The sequence below is a fragment of the Phodopus roborovskii genome, unplaced genomic scaffold (assembly GCF_943737965.1).
Source record: "Phodopus roborovskii unplaced genomic scaffold, PHOROB, whole genome shotgun sequence".
Classification (NCBI taxonomy): Eukaryota; Metazoa; Chordata; class Mammalia; order Rodentia; family Cricetidae; genus Phodopus; species Phodopus roborovskii.
Genome location: NW_026125543.1, coordinates 369,522 through 386,380, shown reverse-complemented (window position 1 = coordinate 386,380; position 16,859 = coordinate 369,522). Strand labels below are relative to the sequence as shown.

Sequence of the window (16,859 nt, the reverse complement as noted above, 5' to 3'; positions counted from 1 at the left end):
AATGCATTCTGACTCCTCTTCCCCTACCCTCTTGTGTCTCTCCCTAACAGAAACTCTTTAAATGTTTTCTTAATACTTGATTACAGTTTATATGTGCATGTATGTCTGTGCATGATATGTGTGGAGTACCTGTGGAGGCCTGGAGAAGGCTTTGGGTCTGAGGGTACATTCCACACAGTGGGAGCATGACATAGTTCATGGGGTTGGGACATACAGGTTAAGCATACAGCTGGAATTCTTCACATCTCAGTGAGTAAAGAAGCAGAGAGCTATGTCATCTGGAATCCCAGACCATGAATGATGCCAATTACACTCAGGGTAGGTTTGCCTTCCTCAGTGAACCCCTTCTGGAAACTTCCTCACAACTAATGAAGTGTACAAGGGCACTACCACATCTCTTGGGAGTTGCTAACCATCAAATTCTACCGATCCTGATCTCCCATCCTCCCAAGAAAATTTACTACAAAGCAGTTACATTTGAATCTGAAACATGGTATTTACTAGTCACGTCAAAATGATGACTTTTCAGACACAAATTTTACCTTACACAGAATTTCTACAACTAGAAGAAAAAAATGCATCTTCCTGCGTTTTGATGTTTGCGTTTTCTTCTGCAACTCTGTTGATGAGTTATGCCAGTGGAAACTCTAGGATGATAGAAAATTGAAAAAAATACTGGCTGCTTCTAGAAGAAATACATCAATTATTTAATCCTGCTTCCTCATCATTACTGTCAGGTACCTAGTACTACAATATCTATACATGTGTGTATATGTATATGTACACACACACACACACACACACACACACACACACACACACATATATATATATATATATATATATATATATAAAACATATATAATACCTGGTACTGCAAGGATATGTGTATCATATATATATATATATGTATATATATATATAAAATTTTATGACAGACTTACATATTAACAGAAGTAAATCTCAGTGATAAAATACCTGCCTCACCCAGTGTATCCAAGACTTAAAGTTCAATTCCAAGAACTGAAGAAAAGAGAAGAAAAAAAAAGAAAGAAAAAGAAGAAAAGATTACATGGGTGGAAAAACTTGTAAGTTATATTTCACCAAAATGATTACATTTCCTAGGATCTTTAGATGAAAAATGACAATCTATACAATTAAAATTGTTCACCAGGTGGTATCTGTTAGATAACTAGTACATGGCATATAATATATGAAGAATTTAGAAAACAGACATAAAAGACAAAAGGAGATGCTGGAGTGAAGAACAAATACATATGGCAAAGAGGTGTATAGAACAGTGTTTGGCATCATTAGCCGTTGGAAAATGCAAATTAGCACTATACTGATTGACCACTAATTGAATGTTTAAAACTAAAAATAATCTAAAGTACCCAAAGTTTTGGTAAGAGGTGAGAATCCCAGCTCCTTCAGACATGGATGGTAGGATTCTGAAGTGGACAGACACTCGGAGAAATAGCACCTTATTAAAGACAAGCATGATGAGTCAACATTCACACACTGGGCAGGTAGCCCAGATCAACGAAGATATTCCATACACAGATGGTTATACCAACTTTATTGAGACAGAATCAAAAACAACACACACATACACACCTGTGGTAAGCCAGTGTCCTCCAACGGGTGAGTGGTTAAATATAAGCTAGTCCATTTATTGTGATTATAAAATAGACACCAACCTTTGATACTCACAGTGCCCTGAGATGAAGCTCACAGGCACTATGTTGAGGGAGGGAAACAAGCCTCAGAGTATGTATTATATGATTTTCTTTATATGAAAATCACTAACTGAATGTGTGTGTGTGTGTGTGTGTGTGTGTGTGTGTGTGTGTGTGTGTGGTTGTGTATGGAAAACTGATTGGTAATTTCTTACTATTGGGTGTGGTGCCAGGTAAAGTTAAACAAGAAAACAACCTTATACTATGTTTAAGTTTAAAGTTTAAAACATCAGAAAATAAGGAAACATTTTATTATTGGTCCAACACAAAGTAGATGGGTTGTAAGCAACAGACACATATTCCTCCATATTCCTCCTGTTTCTTAGTTGTCTGTAATGGAAACTGGGAAGTTCTGAAGGCTGGGGTGAAAGTGTCAGCTAATTTGCTGCCTCATAAAGGCAGGCTTCCTAGTTCACAGAAGGCACCCCACCATCTCTTGAGAAGTCTGCTTATCTCTTCAAAATATACCAGGAACCTGGCTGAGATGACACAACAGACCATTTCTAGAGCCTAGATAAAACTTGTAAATTTCCTGGAAGCTGTGTATGTAGCCATGGAAACTCAGGATGCTAATAAAGAGAAGAAATTCAATAGTAAAGTTTTATTATTATTATTATTACTATTATTATTATTAATATGGCTTCCAATTTGCCCATGTTGTATCACAACTGTTATGAAAACTATGGTTTATTCACACCATGGAATATACATGGATTAGTCTGTCGGAGATCAAGCTGAATCAAGGCTTAGAGGCCCTGATGGAAGGACAAAGAGAATGGTAGTTCTGAGTTTCTGAGTTCTTGCCCAGGGGCAGACTTGGCAAGGTTCAGTCTAAGGTTGGGCCAGGACTTTCAAGAAGCTAAAGTTTGAACTCATGGGAACCTGACTTTTCCTCACTAAAAGAAATGGAATTATTAGTCCCAATGCCATGGTATTCTTAATCTTTGGGGCACTTGAGATATCTTGTGTTGTTTTTTTTTTCTTATTATTTTACATATCAATCCCAGTTCCCTCTCCGTCCCTCCTTCCACCCATCACTTCCACCCTCCCATGTCCCCCAACCACCCTCCCATCCCATCCCCCCCACACTCCACATGTTCTTTTTTGTACAATATTATTATTTGATTAGCTCAGTACTGACTTCATCCCATTATAGGATCCCTTTCTGCTGACTCTTTTCCCTTTTTTCCCTTAAAAATGCATATAAGATGCTGTAGTTCCTAATAAACTTATCTGCATGAACCATAAGCTTGTGGAAGAACCCCTGATCCAAAACACCTTATCTTCTTTACTTTCTCATGCCCAGTCCTCTCTTGCTTTCTCAGTAACCAGTCATTGAAAAATGACTTGTAAGTCCATCCAGGTCAATCAGCAATTGCTGCACACAGATTGGATTAAATCTCTGAGCTGACTGCCAGGTTGTCCCCCTGGAAAGGAAGCCTGCATCTGTCCCTGGTTATCCAAGGTTTATGCTACTGACCATACAATGAGCTCCTTTGTGTGGTGGCACCCTCCTTCCAAATGTTTAAGAACCATTCTCAATCAAGACACTGTGGAATATTTCTTTACACTGTGTGGATATATGTTTCTGTGATTGGTTTAATAAAGGAACTGACTGCTCGGTAGCTAGACAGTTTAGGGTAGGGAGAGAGCCAAATAGAGAATGCTAGGAAGAATTGTAGAGTCCGAGGAGTAGCTAGCAGATACAGACAGAAGTAAAATGGACATGGCGTACTGAGAAAAAGTACCAAGCCATGTGACAAAGTGTAGATAAAAGGATGGGTTAGTTGAAAATATAAGTTATCTAGTAACAAGCCTGAGCTACTAACCAAGCATTTGTAATTAATATTAAGTCTCTGGGTGGTTACTTGGGAGCAGCTTGCAAGACAGAAACTTATGCCTGTAAGATACCACATTGTGAGCTGATGATAAGAATATTACAGATGTGATCAATCAGGAATGAGTCTAAGATTTAACTCCATGTTGTCTTCATTGATTTTGACATATGCTAAACTGGAATGGGAAGGAGGTACCCCTTAGTATACCCAGGTCTAGAATACTGATACTCTAACTGCATTAGCTTTGAGCTGAGGCCATGCAGTGCAAAATGCCATTGTGGTAAATTGTGTTTTGGAAAGACAGTTTCCCCTTTACACAATATTACATCTGTTTGTCACAGATTACAACTATGCCTTGCATGTCAAACCAATCAACCAATGAAAAAACATGTCAATGACAATCCACATTGCATACAGTATAAATAGATCTTATTTATGTCACATTGAATATAAGATACTAGTCATATGTTTTAATAATTATATTGTTGGTAGAAACAGGATGGATGGCTGATTAGGTGGTTTATAATATATCTTTAATCTGCATTCAATATAGTGTTTGGTCTATCTGTAGAAACACTTTCAGGAAAGCTTTAACAAACATACCACCAAGTGTAGTGAGTCCTAGCAGTTTCCCATGCTTTTATATTTATTTCAGATGAAGCTTACAAAGTACAGGTCTCTATAATCTCAACTCAATGACAAAGAGATCAGATTACTACTGTTTTTATATTGCCTCTACTCTTGGTTAGGTCAATGGTCTGCTTGCTTTCCATAAGAGTGGGAGCTTTTACCTAGAACTTGTTTGTGCTAGATTAACATGGCAGCACTAGGAGCTTTAAAATTCAAAATAGGTTCAAATGGTTAAGTTCTCAATGTCAAACTATTAATGACATTTTATATTATAGGACATTACTTTCAGTGGCAATTAAACCAAAATGGCAGATTAACACCCTAAAATTATCTATGTTAGTGCATAGTCCCATCTATGGGTTGAACTATGAATATTATTTCATATTAATATTTTTTCTATTAGACATTTTAACTTAATGTTTTGAAATAAGTAATAAAGTTTGTAAGAAAAATGAAACTAAAAAACCAACAACAGCAACAAACACCCATGCTTCTGACTGTGCTGGGGTGTTGGGATAATAGTTTTTCTGAAAACATTACATAAAAACAACATAACTAAAACCAGGGTGAATTTCTGACTTATTTGGGGCTTTCAGGTCCAACATTGTAGATGGAGGAAAACCTCACAGTGGGAAGAACCGTCTACCAAAAAAAAAAAAAAAAATCCCCTATGTCTTGCTGAGGTGCTAGATAAACAAGGGTGAGTGTTATGCTCACTCTGTGGGTTTTTGCGCAAACCCAGGAGAGCAGTCAGTGATCAATTTCACAATGAGAAGAGGAAACCAAATATATCATCTTGGTCTCTTCTAAGGATCTCTGTGTTAAAAGCTTGGTCCCCAGCACAAGGTATTGTTGGTTGGGAGTCCTAATGAGGAACCTGTATGTCTCTGGGGCCATGCCCTTGAAGAGGTCTGTGGGGACCCGGTCGCTTGTTCTTTCTCGTTTTTCTTCTTGAACATAACAAAGCATCTGGCAGTGCTGCATATTCCTGTGTGGTGCTCTGGCACAAACCTGAATACCAGGACAATCAATAACGGATTGAAACCTCTAAAACTGTAACCTCAAATAATTCTTCTTCCTGTGTTTAATACCCCAGGGATTTGCTAAAATAAGAGAAAGCTACTTACCCAACCCTGAACTGGAGAACTGGCTTCAACAGGCAACCTGCATTCTAGAAAATGGAAACTAAGTGAAATTAGAGCTAGCAAGTCCAAGCGTGAACTTCCAGTCAGCCAAATTCATGGTAGGCAATGACCCGTCTCACAGTAGGTCCATTGCAGATGATGAAACGTCCTCTCTAGAGGATGGTGACAAAGTTTTGCAATTTTTCTGATACCCATTGTCTTAGTTGGGGTTTCTATTGCTGAGTTAGAACACTATGATCAAAGGCAACTTGGAGAAGAAAGGGTTTTTTATCTTACAGCTGACAGTCCATCATTCAGGGAAATAAGGCCAGGAACTCAAGGCAGGAGCTGAAGCAGAAGCCATAGAGGAGTGCTGTTTAGTGGTTTGTTCCCACGACTGGATCAGCCCAGTTTCTTGTAACACCTAGGACCACCAGCCCAGGGATGGCACCACCTATAATGAACTAGGCCTCCCACATCTATTGTCAATCAAGAAAATGCGCCATAGTCTTGTCCACAAGCCAGGCTAGTGGGAGCATTTTCTCAACTAAGTTCCCTCCTCCTGTAGTTTATATCAAGTTGGCTTATAATTAGCCAGCACAGTATGCCTGTGTGCCAGGGCATGCAGTGTTCATGGAGACAAAAGGAGGGCACTGGATCCCCTGGAACTGAAGTTACAGATGGTTGTGGCCTCCATATAGGTTCTGGGAACTGAACCTTTGTCATCTACAAGACAGTGAGTGTTCTTAATCACTACGCCATCTCTCCAGTCCCCTGCCATGTCCATTTATCTCAAAATTAAAGAGAAAGAAGCATTCCATGAAAATATACCTGCATATAACTTTATTACTGGAGTTATCAGTGTTCGTTTTAAAGAATAGGTATGATTCAAGAATAGTCATAGGATAAGGGGAAATGTATGAAGGCTGCAGAATACGAGTAACCAAATGAAAAACTTGAAATTAAAAACTCAGCAATGAACTGAGAGATACACAAAACTAGTTTAACAGAAGGTACAACAGAGTGTGAGGGAAATGTCATTTGGGAAAACAGGGCTATAAAAATGCTCAGAGAAAACAACAAGGAGCAGAAATAGTTAGAAAAAAACCATTAAAAGATGAATTAAATGACATTAGTAACATGTCATAGAGTACAAAAATCTGGACATGAACATTTTGTTACTTTAATAGAGAAAGAAATGATGATACAAAATTATATATGAAGACATTATAGCCCTGAGTTTTCAAAAACCATTGAAATGCATCAAATCATAAAGTGTTCTATGAACTAAGCAGGAGAAATGAAAGGCATATTATTTTATAAGTACTAGAAATAAAGTGTTTGAGGCTATGGAGAATGCTCAGCAGTTAAAAGGACTGGCTGCTCTTGCAAAGACCTAGATTCGGTTCCAGCAACCACATGATTTATAATCTCAGTTTCAGGGGCATCTAATGCCCTCTTCTGGCCTTTGCGGGTACTACATACATACACATGGTGAGCAAATAGGCATGCTACAAAAAATCATACACATAAAAATTTTTTAAACCTAAATAAAATTATACTGGGTATGATGGTCCAATATTTTAATCCCAACACTTGGGAGGCTGAGGTAATCAGATCTCTGTGAGTTGGAGGCCAGCCTGGTCTACACAGAGATTCCGGAATAGTCAGAACTAAATAGCAAGACACTGTCTCAAAATACAAACAAAAATTAAATAAAATACTAACAGAAACCATTTAGAAAAAAAACTAAAGATAAAAACAACTAAAGATAAATAATTCAAAATTACTTCTGGCTTCTCAATAGAAATGACTGAATTAAGTATGAATTGAATTCCATGAATGTGTGGAAAGGAAATGAGTTTCCAGTCCATGACACCCTAACCAATTAAAATAACTTTAACTATAAGGTGAAATATTTTAAAGGTCAATAATTAAACCAAGAAAGTTCATTGCCAGCATGTACTAAAAGATACACAAAAGAGAACTTTTAAACCCTCAGCATGGCCAGACAAGGCAGGGAGGAACTGGTGTCTGGAAGGAGTGTGTGAAGCCATCACAGCAACCAAAAGTAAAGGCAAAATAGGAAGCAAAATATACTAACTAGTGTTTTTCTTTTTAAATATCCATTTATTCACTTTATGTGTGTGTGCAGGCCTGAGTACATGTATGTGCACAGCATACATGTAGGAGACTCTGGGGGGTCAGGAGAGGGCATCAGAGCCCCAGAGTATGGACTTACAGGCCAGTTTTTAGCTGTTAGAGTGGGTGCTGGGAACTGAACTTGGATCCTGGGCCCAGGCAGCTAGTGCTCTAACTAGTGAGCCATTTCTTTGGCACCAGTAGTTATTTTTAAAAAACCAGAACAAACTTGTCAAACTCTGGTTTCTTCTACCATATAGAATACATGTAGATGCTCAACACAGAAAATGTATTTTTCAAAAGATAGAGATAGCATTCTTCTAATTCATTTTATCTATTCTGGAGTAATGGTAAAGAGAATATAGCTTATTAAACAGATACATATTCTGTATTGTAAATGTAAATTTACACTTCAAAGAATCACCAAACACTCAAAGTGTTGCCAAGGGCATCAAGGAAATAAGTTGAATGTATTTATTGTACATGTAGAAATTACATTTTTAAACTTGTAAAAATGAACTGTCACCTATGATCAGCACTCTATGAAGATGCCCTTACAACAATTTTCTAAGGGTTCATAAGCAAGAAGCTTCATCATATCACTACATGTGGAAAGGCCTGGTATGGCTGAGGTCTCAGAGAATATGCAGTTATGTAGGCAATTCTGTGCACTGCTCTCTAAGTATCCGAATTCCAGGACCAACTAGAAAACTGAAAATTCCCATCTATAGGCAGAGGGCACACAGAGAATATGCAACAGACAGAATCAAATGTTACACGTGAGTGAAGAGTGCATGTGTCCAACTAAATCCCACAAGTCCCAAGAGCACTTAAACAAGGAAAAGAATGCAATCTGCTTTATGACTAGAACTCATTAATCACTTTCAATATTTGACTATTAATGCTATTAAATATATAAGGTGGGAGACGCTTAGCTTGCTTGTAGATCTAAATAAGAAAGCAACTCACACTGAAAAACTTCCTTTAGTGAAACTGAAACAAGTTGGTTCCATATGTACCTTTGTTACCCAACAATGGATCATTTCAAACACTCAATTTGATTAGGTTTTTCTCAATTGACTATATGTTTTCTTTGTAGATATTAATTTTTTTAATCAGAGACCAAGACACTGTCATTTGAAATGAGGCTTCTGTATTTTGTGAACAATTATGACCGTTAAGCTAAAAGGGAGCAACTTCCTTCATATAATTGTACAAAATTTTCAACTATAGCAATGCAAAACCAAAAAGGAAAGCCCTCGAGTATGTTATCCAGTTAGGTTTTAAGTTCGCGGCCGGTGTTTGTTTCACTGCAAAGTCCAAGCAGAGTGCAAGGCAGCTCTTACTTTTCAGGTTGAAACTATTGATGTTTTCACATGATGGAAAGATATTTATCATAAGTACCGTTATAATGAAATACTTTTTCATTACAGCGTCTTTTATTCATGAAAGGCAAAATCATTTGCTGGCTCACTCTGTTCCAGGAACGTGCTGGAGTGCTAAATGAAAATGCAGCTCAGCTCTTCAAGCGCCAGCGTGCTGCAAATCAAAATGTTGAGCTAGGAGGTTAAAATGAACCTGATAAACAAATAAGCCCTTCCTGACTGCCAACATTCCCATTTTATACAGCACATCCAGAGAGGTCTAGCTGTAAGCATTCCTGTTCCTTGATTTTAGAGGCCATTGGAGCCTTCCTTACAGATGACACTGACCGCTCTTTATAAATCACAGAAAAGAAAAATTCTGGCAAGATACAAGCAGGCTTTTACTCTTCAGTACTTAAAAAAAAATCCATTCATTACTAGGCTTTTTAATTTTCTATCAAATGTGTTTATTGTGTGTGTTTATGTATGTATGTACCTCAACATGTATGTAGAAGTCAGAGGATAGCTACTAGAGTCAGCTCTCTCCTTTTACCATGTGGGTCCCAGGGAGACAATTCCAGTCATCAGGCTTTGTGATGAGTGCCTTTATCTGCTGAGCCTATTTCACAGGCATTGCTTATTTAATAATATATACTAATATATGCCATATATATATACATATTTGCATATATATATATATATATATATATATATATATATATATATTCCTGTATATATTGGGTGATAGGTGAAATTCAATGTGAGATAGCTACTATGGCTGCAAAAGAGCATCTGATATGTGGCTTTTGTTTGGTCTCTGGGTATCATCTTTCCTTTGTTTCACCCTAAACAATGCTTTTGCCTGATAGGATGTTCCCTGTGATGACAATAGGTAAACCACAGTGAGTTCTCCACCTTGTGGCTACCACATGCACTAAGCCTCCCAGCTGTACTTTGAGGCTTTATACTGGTATGTGACCAGTTACTAAAGGCAGATGCTTTAAAAGAAAGAGGTTGAGCAGAGAAACAGAGAAAACACAACAATCAAATTTTACATATTGACTTATGTGACTCTTTCAAAAAAAAAAAAAAAAATGAGTATGAGTACTGAGCAGCCTCAGCCACTGACTCTGAAGAAAATAACCTTTGATGCGCAGTTGCCAAAGCTCAGTGATACACAGTACAAAGACCAAAAGTAAAACAAAACTCATGCCACCTACAATGGATCATCATGTTTTGTCAAATTTAGGACATGAACTTTCAACTTAATTTGCTAAATATAATCATGGACAAAGGCTATGGCTTCTTTTGGTTCAGCATGCATGCCTGGGAAATAGCTGTGTCTGGGCTCTCTCATTTCTGACTTATCCCCTCATAGCACAGTGGATGGAAAACTTTAGGAATCCTGGCACGACATCATTTAAATCAAAGCAACTGATGATCGGCCGTAGGAATCCTGTGAAGATGGGCTCTCCATGGCAATAGGTGACCCAAGGCTTTACCTGTTGAATGGCAACTTGAAAAAGATTTTTTTAATGTAAGAAAGTGTGTGGCATTCACACAATATAAGGGGAATGTTATTATTATAAGCTGGCTTCATTAAGTAAGTATGCTAAAAGTCATGTCATGAGTATGATATTATGAAAATATGAAAAATAAATTCTGCTCAAATTGCAAAAGCATACTATCTATAGAAACCTTATTCTGTGGCAAATCCACAGATTTTTTAAACATCTTTTTCACTTTTAAAGGTGTTTACTGTCTAATCCCAAAGACAGGCCTTTACACACCTTTAAGGCAGATCTAACAAGCTTTGCCTGTGTTTGTACTTGAGACTTTGGGACAAAACTTCCAGAGACAGTGATAAGGGTTCTGGGTCTAAACAAGGCCTTAGTGAGGGCAGAGGAAGTCTGCCAGGGAACAAAATGAAAAGGTATTCCAGACATAGGGAACACTGCCTGAAAATTCAGGAACCCATGTATGTGCCTACTCAATTATCCATTTACAAATAGGCAGAAAATATGTGTGTAGATGGGTAGTATTTCAGAGTTAGGTGTCATGTTAACATCACGTACATCCCAAGAAGTTATTTTTCAGGGCAATGTCAATAGATTCTGTATATAATCTTTCTATTTCAGATGCATATATCCATTTAAAAATTCCACGGCACATGTACTAAAATGTCTTACCACCCCTTAAGTATCTTCTGGGATGTCAAATACCAAGCCTCATGAAATAATTAGTTAAAATTTCAGAAAGAACATGAGGACAAGGCCACTTGCCTTAACACTTTATATAACATTGATGAACAGAATGTCAGTCTAACATGCCTTACCTTGACTGTTCTCGAACCAAGGGATGCTATCAATAGTTAAGGATGTGGTGAGGTTTGAATGAAAATTCCTCTAAGAAGCTCAGCTCTCGTTGCTTCTTAATGAAAAATGTGTAATCTTGAATTTTACTCATGTCAAAAAACTTTCTTTTCCATCTGCGTTACATGTATATTCAAGAGTGAGCTTGGAAACAGCATGCCTGGACGAAGTCTATGGTTGGGCTGGAGTGTGTATGTAACATGTGCAGAGTCCAGTACAGAGGGAGAACAGAAAGGGAGACCATGTGAGCTGAGCAGCCCAGCTCCTGTAGTGCCTCAAGCATCTTGTGTCTAATTCTGTCCTGGTGAAAGGAATAGATATTTTATTCCCGTGTTACTGCATTTGAAAACTTAAAAGAAATAAATAGTTGGAAAAATACAATTTGTTTTTAGGAAATAAGTAAAAATGTAATTTTTATTTTTCAGGGGTATTTGCTCTTTATTTCCTTTGTTTTTTTATTTTATTTTGGTTATTGTTTTGTTTTTCACAAGCTATCACTCTGTAGCACCCGATACTTTAAAACATAAGATCCTCCTGCCTCAGCTTCCCTGGTGCTTAGATGACAGGAATACATAGGATTTTGTTTGTCTGTTTTCAACACACTGATTCACCATGGAGTTAAACTGTGAGGTTTGAGCAGTTCACCTTTTCAAAATTGCTAAAAGGTGATCCATTTATAATTCTAAGCAGAAAGAAAGATAAGAAATGACTGCTACAAGCTGGTGCCCAGAAATATCGGCCCCTCCCTTCTTTATCTCTCCTGTCCTCTGTCCTAAGTAAACACAGACTCTTCCTGTTAGTGATTCAAAAAAAAAAGGCAGTTAGGGTAACTTCTTCAACATATTATACAGGCAGTATTTAATTAATATCTACTGTTAACTTTACTGCAGTTACTATTTCTCAGAGAATAGATAAAAGCATACTTTTATATTAGTATCTAAATTAATCTTCAATTTATTAAAGCTTGTGGCATATGACTATGCCCATGTATATTCTATCATACCTTAGGAAGCCATCATTCTGTGATATGGTTGTGTTGTGCACAAACTAATATTGGAAGGAATACTGTTTAACATTGACTACAATAGTAGATTAAACAGTTGGACTGCCATCCTTCCTACCCTATTTAAGCTGGACATTCAGATACATCACAGGGATATTTAAAAGGTTTAAATGCTTCATTGCAGTTACCAAATAGTTCATGGAATGAGACATTTTAAGTTAACATGTTTTCAGTAAAAGCATCTTTACCTTTAAGCTTTCCAGATGACTCTCTCCCTAAATGTCTTTCTCTGTCTCTCAGTTATTTTGTTGTTGTCACAGCTGTTATATGAAAGTTCTCCGTGATCAGTCTGAATCTGTGCTCACTTAAAAAGCACAGCCATGTTGTGACTGTCACTACTTTAAAAAAGAAATACCCTCAACTCTCCTAGAATCCTGAAGTTGTACATAAGGAAGGGTGAGAAATACAAAACTTAAGGAGGGTAACACAAGTCTTTACTCTAACAAGATGGAGATAAATATCTAAGTACAGTTAAATAGAATGCTTTTGGGGAGGAAGGAAATAGACAAGGCATAAGCAAGGTTTTCGATTTGAGCTGTCTCAACTTCAGTTTTAAGAAGAGTCATTTTAATAAAAGCTCATGGTATTTTGATGGGTATTAAATCAGTCTGTGATGCCAGTTTCTCATTAGCCCAGACAACACAATTTAGGAAGTCAAGATGTAGGTTGGAATCTGATCTCACAACTGTCTGGCACTGATGATTTTAGAAGGAAATGTAGCAGCCTGTTACTACTCTCTGTTCACTCAGCTTGTTAAAAAAATAAATGAATCTACGTGACATTTCCAAAAGAAAGCATTCATTCCTAGTTTGTGGTCCTGGCGACTGCTCTGTCATTCTCGTGTGCCCATCTTCATTTACAAAATTTGGATTTCTCTGAGCATTACTGTTTAAAAGTTTATTATTGGGCATATATATGCTTATCTTTATCTTGGCCACAGTAAATCCACTAGGTAGAAAAGGGACCTCATTTTAATCTTCAGTTGATAAATAGAATGTTAATTTATTGAACCGACACAAGCCATTCTGGAGATTAAACGTGTGGGAGTAAAATGAGAGTGTTTCCAAAAACAGAGAGGTTCAATTTCAAGTCAGAGAGGGAACCAGCTGAGACTCTTACAAGGAGTGTAGCTCTTCAGACACTGATCCAGTTTTAAATAGAGTAAGTTGATAGTATTTGCCTAGATGATCAGAAATGTTTGCTATTTTTATATCATAAAAATAATGACTGTATCAAAAATACAAAGTCTGTACACAGTTTTTGCTTATTACCATCAGTTCAGGAACTGTGATGTTTAAGGCTAATTATTTCAAGTAAAGCTTTAATGCCAGGTACTTCCTAAAGGAATCAGTAGATGTGGCCATTGAGAATTGGAAAACAGCCCATCTGCCTTTTACAACCATTATAGCCTGACATGACACCATAGTTTGTAAGCCACGAGTTGCTGTGAACGCTCATCATGCTCTGTCCTCTGGATGAAGGTGTGGGACCTTTGGATGGATGTGGCTCTTCAAGTTTGAAGTGTATACACTAAACAAGAAAGCCCTTCAAACGTTCACTAAACAGAAGGGATAAGCAGACAGTCTCTGGGATTTCCAATCTCCATAAAGTACAGGCTGATTCAGATTCTACTCTGTGGAAAGCTATTTGGCCTGTTACTATTTTGATAACTGAAGTAGCCACATTAACACATTTCAGTCTTGGCCTTCTAGAAATAAATGCAACACAAGAATAAACAATATAAGATTATAAGTCTAATTCCTCTCTAGTCTTTGAGAATGGCTATAAAGAGGAAAATTGAAATGTGCTTTATTTCTTAACATCAGTGATCGTCACAGAGGCCATCCATGCTTGACCGGTTTAGCTAAAGAAGTGTTTGCTTTCAGTCCAGCCTAAATAACTGATGTTCCGATAGAATGTGCATGTTCCTTCCAGATCTAACTTCTCAAAGTTCACATTTGCAATTTTTTTCATCATAATACATCCACTCAAAGGAATATGTGACAACTCGGATGTATTCCTCTCGTAAAGCTGTTTGTTTTCTAACTCTTTGCCTTTCTTGGCATAGTCTATCCTTCCTCTGGCCAGTCAGTGTAGGGACTCTGATCAAGGACAGCCTTACTCAGAAATTAGACCACTGTCTTTTCTCTCTCCACCTGTCCTACCCTTTATTAGTCACAAATCCTTTGATAAATGGCCATTTACCTTGCCCTCTGGAACTGGTTGATCTCGGTAACCAACCACACTATTAGCAGAGATCTTAAGGAGCTACATTCACTTCAACCATGGCAAACCCAATTTTCATGCTAATTCTGAGTTTTGAACAGAATTACCTCTATGTCTTACTACTCTGTTTCTCTTAAATACTTAAATGTTTCCTGGCTTACTGTCCAGAGGAACAGAAGTAGGCGTCACAAATATAACTTTAAATAGCAAATCGTAACACGGTTAACATAGCCACCAACTCCTACTTGCACTGTCTGAAAAAACAAAACAAAAAAAAAAAAAACAAACAACAACAAAAACAACCCTCTGCTAAATCTTTTAGTCTCCTTAAGGAATCTGTAAAAGCTTAGCATTGTGATAACTACGATAGAAAAACCAGCAATTCTATGAGACCAGGTAGTTTATTTTATCTCGGTTTTACAAATCTGTTCTAAATTTCATTTTAAAGGCACAGCGCAAGCTTTGGCTTGGTAGTTTACTTCATGAGTAACTCGCTAGCATTTTATAGCAGCGGAATTTAACGGTTGGGTTCCAGAGAAACCATGTCAACATGGACAGACACAGTGGCTGGAGGGCACTGGACACAGTGGTGAGATTTTCGGTCCCTCTGTCCAGCTCTCCCAACCCCTCTCTTTCTTTCTCTCTCTGAAGTCACAAAAGGCAGCTGAGTTCGCAGCTGGAAACAACAAGTTGCGCCACGGATCCAAGCTACCGCCTCAGGTAGCAAGCAGGGTCGCAGGCTCAGTTGGAATCTCGGTTGCCAGGCAAACTAGGAACCAACCACAAAACCTGGTTCAACCTCATGCGTAAAAGTGCTTTTGCTGCCTGACAGAAGGAAAATGACGCAGAGGGGAATGGACCGACAGTACAGCGATCCTTGTACTCTCTTCGTACCCTCAGTCTCGGTGCCTGCTGTAGAGCCATAGGGCTCACCTTATGTGCCCAAGAACCTACCATTTCCATACTCTCCTAAGGCTTGGGAGGCAGAACACTAGCACCAAGCTCCCCAGCACCGCGGGGCATAGAGGCTGATCCTTTGTTTACCATGTAAGTCACACCAGGGGTTCGCTCCAAGCTCTCACCTCTGCCTTACAAAGCGATTCAGAGAGAGCCTGGAAGCACCCCCAAACTCCCCCTCAATCAGGGTGACCCAAAAGAAAGCTTCGCAAAACCTTTCCCCAACCTTAAAAAGCAACCAAGCTGCTGCACCCTGGTGACTCGTAATCCCTAAGGGATGCCCGCCTCCCTGGGAAGGAGCCTGCTTCCCAGGAGGTTTGGGAAACTTAACCAGTATCCCAGTTACGAGGCCAGCGTCTTGAGCGCAGAAACTGCACCCTCTCTTACCTGCAAAGTTGCAATCCGGTGGCTGAAGTGGCTGCGGTGGGCTCGGTCGGCGCGCAGCACCAGTGGTGCGCTGGGCGCCAGAGCAGCCGGTCAGTTCCGATGGGGTTTCCGTAGTCGCTGCCGAGTTTTGGAGCATTCCAAGGGGAAAAAAACCCGCACGAAGCCGGAGCCCACGCAGCTGGCACGGAACTGGGCGGAGTGAGGATGCTGGAGAGCCAGAGCAGGGGTGCGGGGGAGGGGCGGCCCGGGAGGGGGCGGGGTGCCCAAGACTACAGCCTCACCCGCCTGACTCTAATGCTTTTCCCCACCTTACCTCTTCCCAAAGTTGCGTTTCCAAGGTGGCTACAGAGTAGCCTGGAGGTCCGCTCCCACCCACCCTGGATCGGCCCTACAGCCGTGGATGCGCATCCCACGCACCTCTCAGAGAGCGGGTGGAAAGGACCCACATACATCGCGGAACTCCATCCCGGGAGCATCTCTCCAAGTCAGCCAGTGGGCAGGGTGACACTCCCGCCAAGCTCTTCACCCAGCTAAGTTGATGGCCAGGACAGACCCCTAGGTCTAGGTTGCTTGGCAAACATAGATCTGGGCTTTGGTGGGGCCCCACAGGGATGCAGAACTTCACTTAGCAACCGGACCCAATACTGAAAAAACCTGTTCTCACAGTAGCAAGCAAACACCCATGTGTGCGGGCCATCTGATGGAGCAAATTATCTATTCCCCCATCCCCCCGCAGCCCCTGCAACTCTGGTCTCTGCCCTGTTCTCCTGGCAGCCCCTCTCCTGTCCTCAAGGTGTCACACTTCCCTTGCTAGTTAGGGCAGGGATGTGGCTTGCCACTACTGTCAACAATCCAGACAGTGGCAATAAATAAATGATAAGCCACAGTGTCCCATACACTCCTACCCAGCTCTATCTCTAACAGCTGGTACAGGAAATCAGTAAGTTTGCCATATACTTAATCTCAAATCACGTAGCAGCCTGGGAGCTGGAGGTCCTTGGTGGATGTAGATGAATG

At 39.4% G+C, this 16,859-nt stretch overlaps 1 protein-coding gene across 3 annotated transcripts in view; it reads right to left on the bottom strand.

The window, feature by feature from the left end:
* Trpc4 (transient receptor potential cation channel subfamily C member 4) overlaps positions 1–16,069 on the bottom strand; it is a 160,040-nt gene extending 143,971 nt beyond the window's left edge. For 2 of the 3 annotated variants that reach the window (XM_051176934.1, XM_051176935.1), the window contains exon 1: positions 15,843–16,069. The gene's annotated coding sequence lies outside the window, so the exon portion shown is untranslated. The remainder of the gene's footprint in view (positions 1–15,842) is intronic. The other variant, XM_051176933.1, reaches the window with a different exon arrangement.
* Positions 16,070–16,859: the final 790 nt, after the last annotated feature.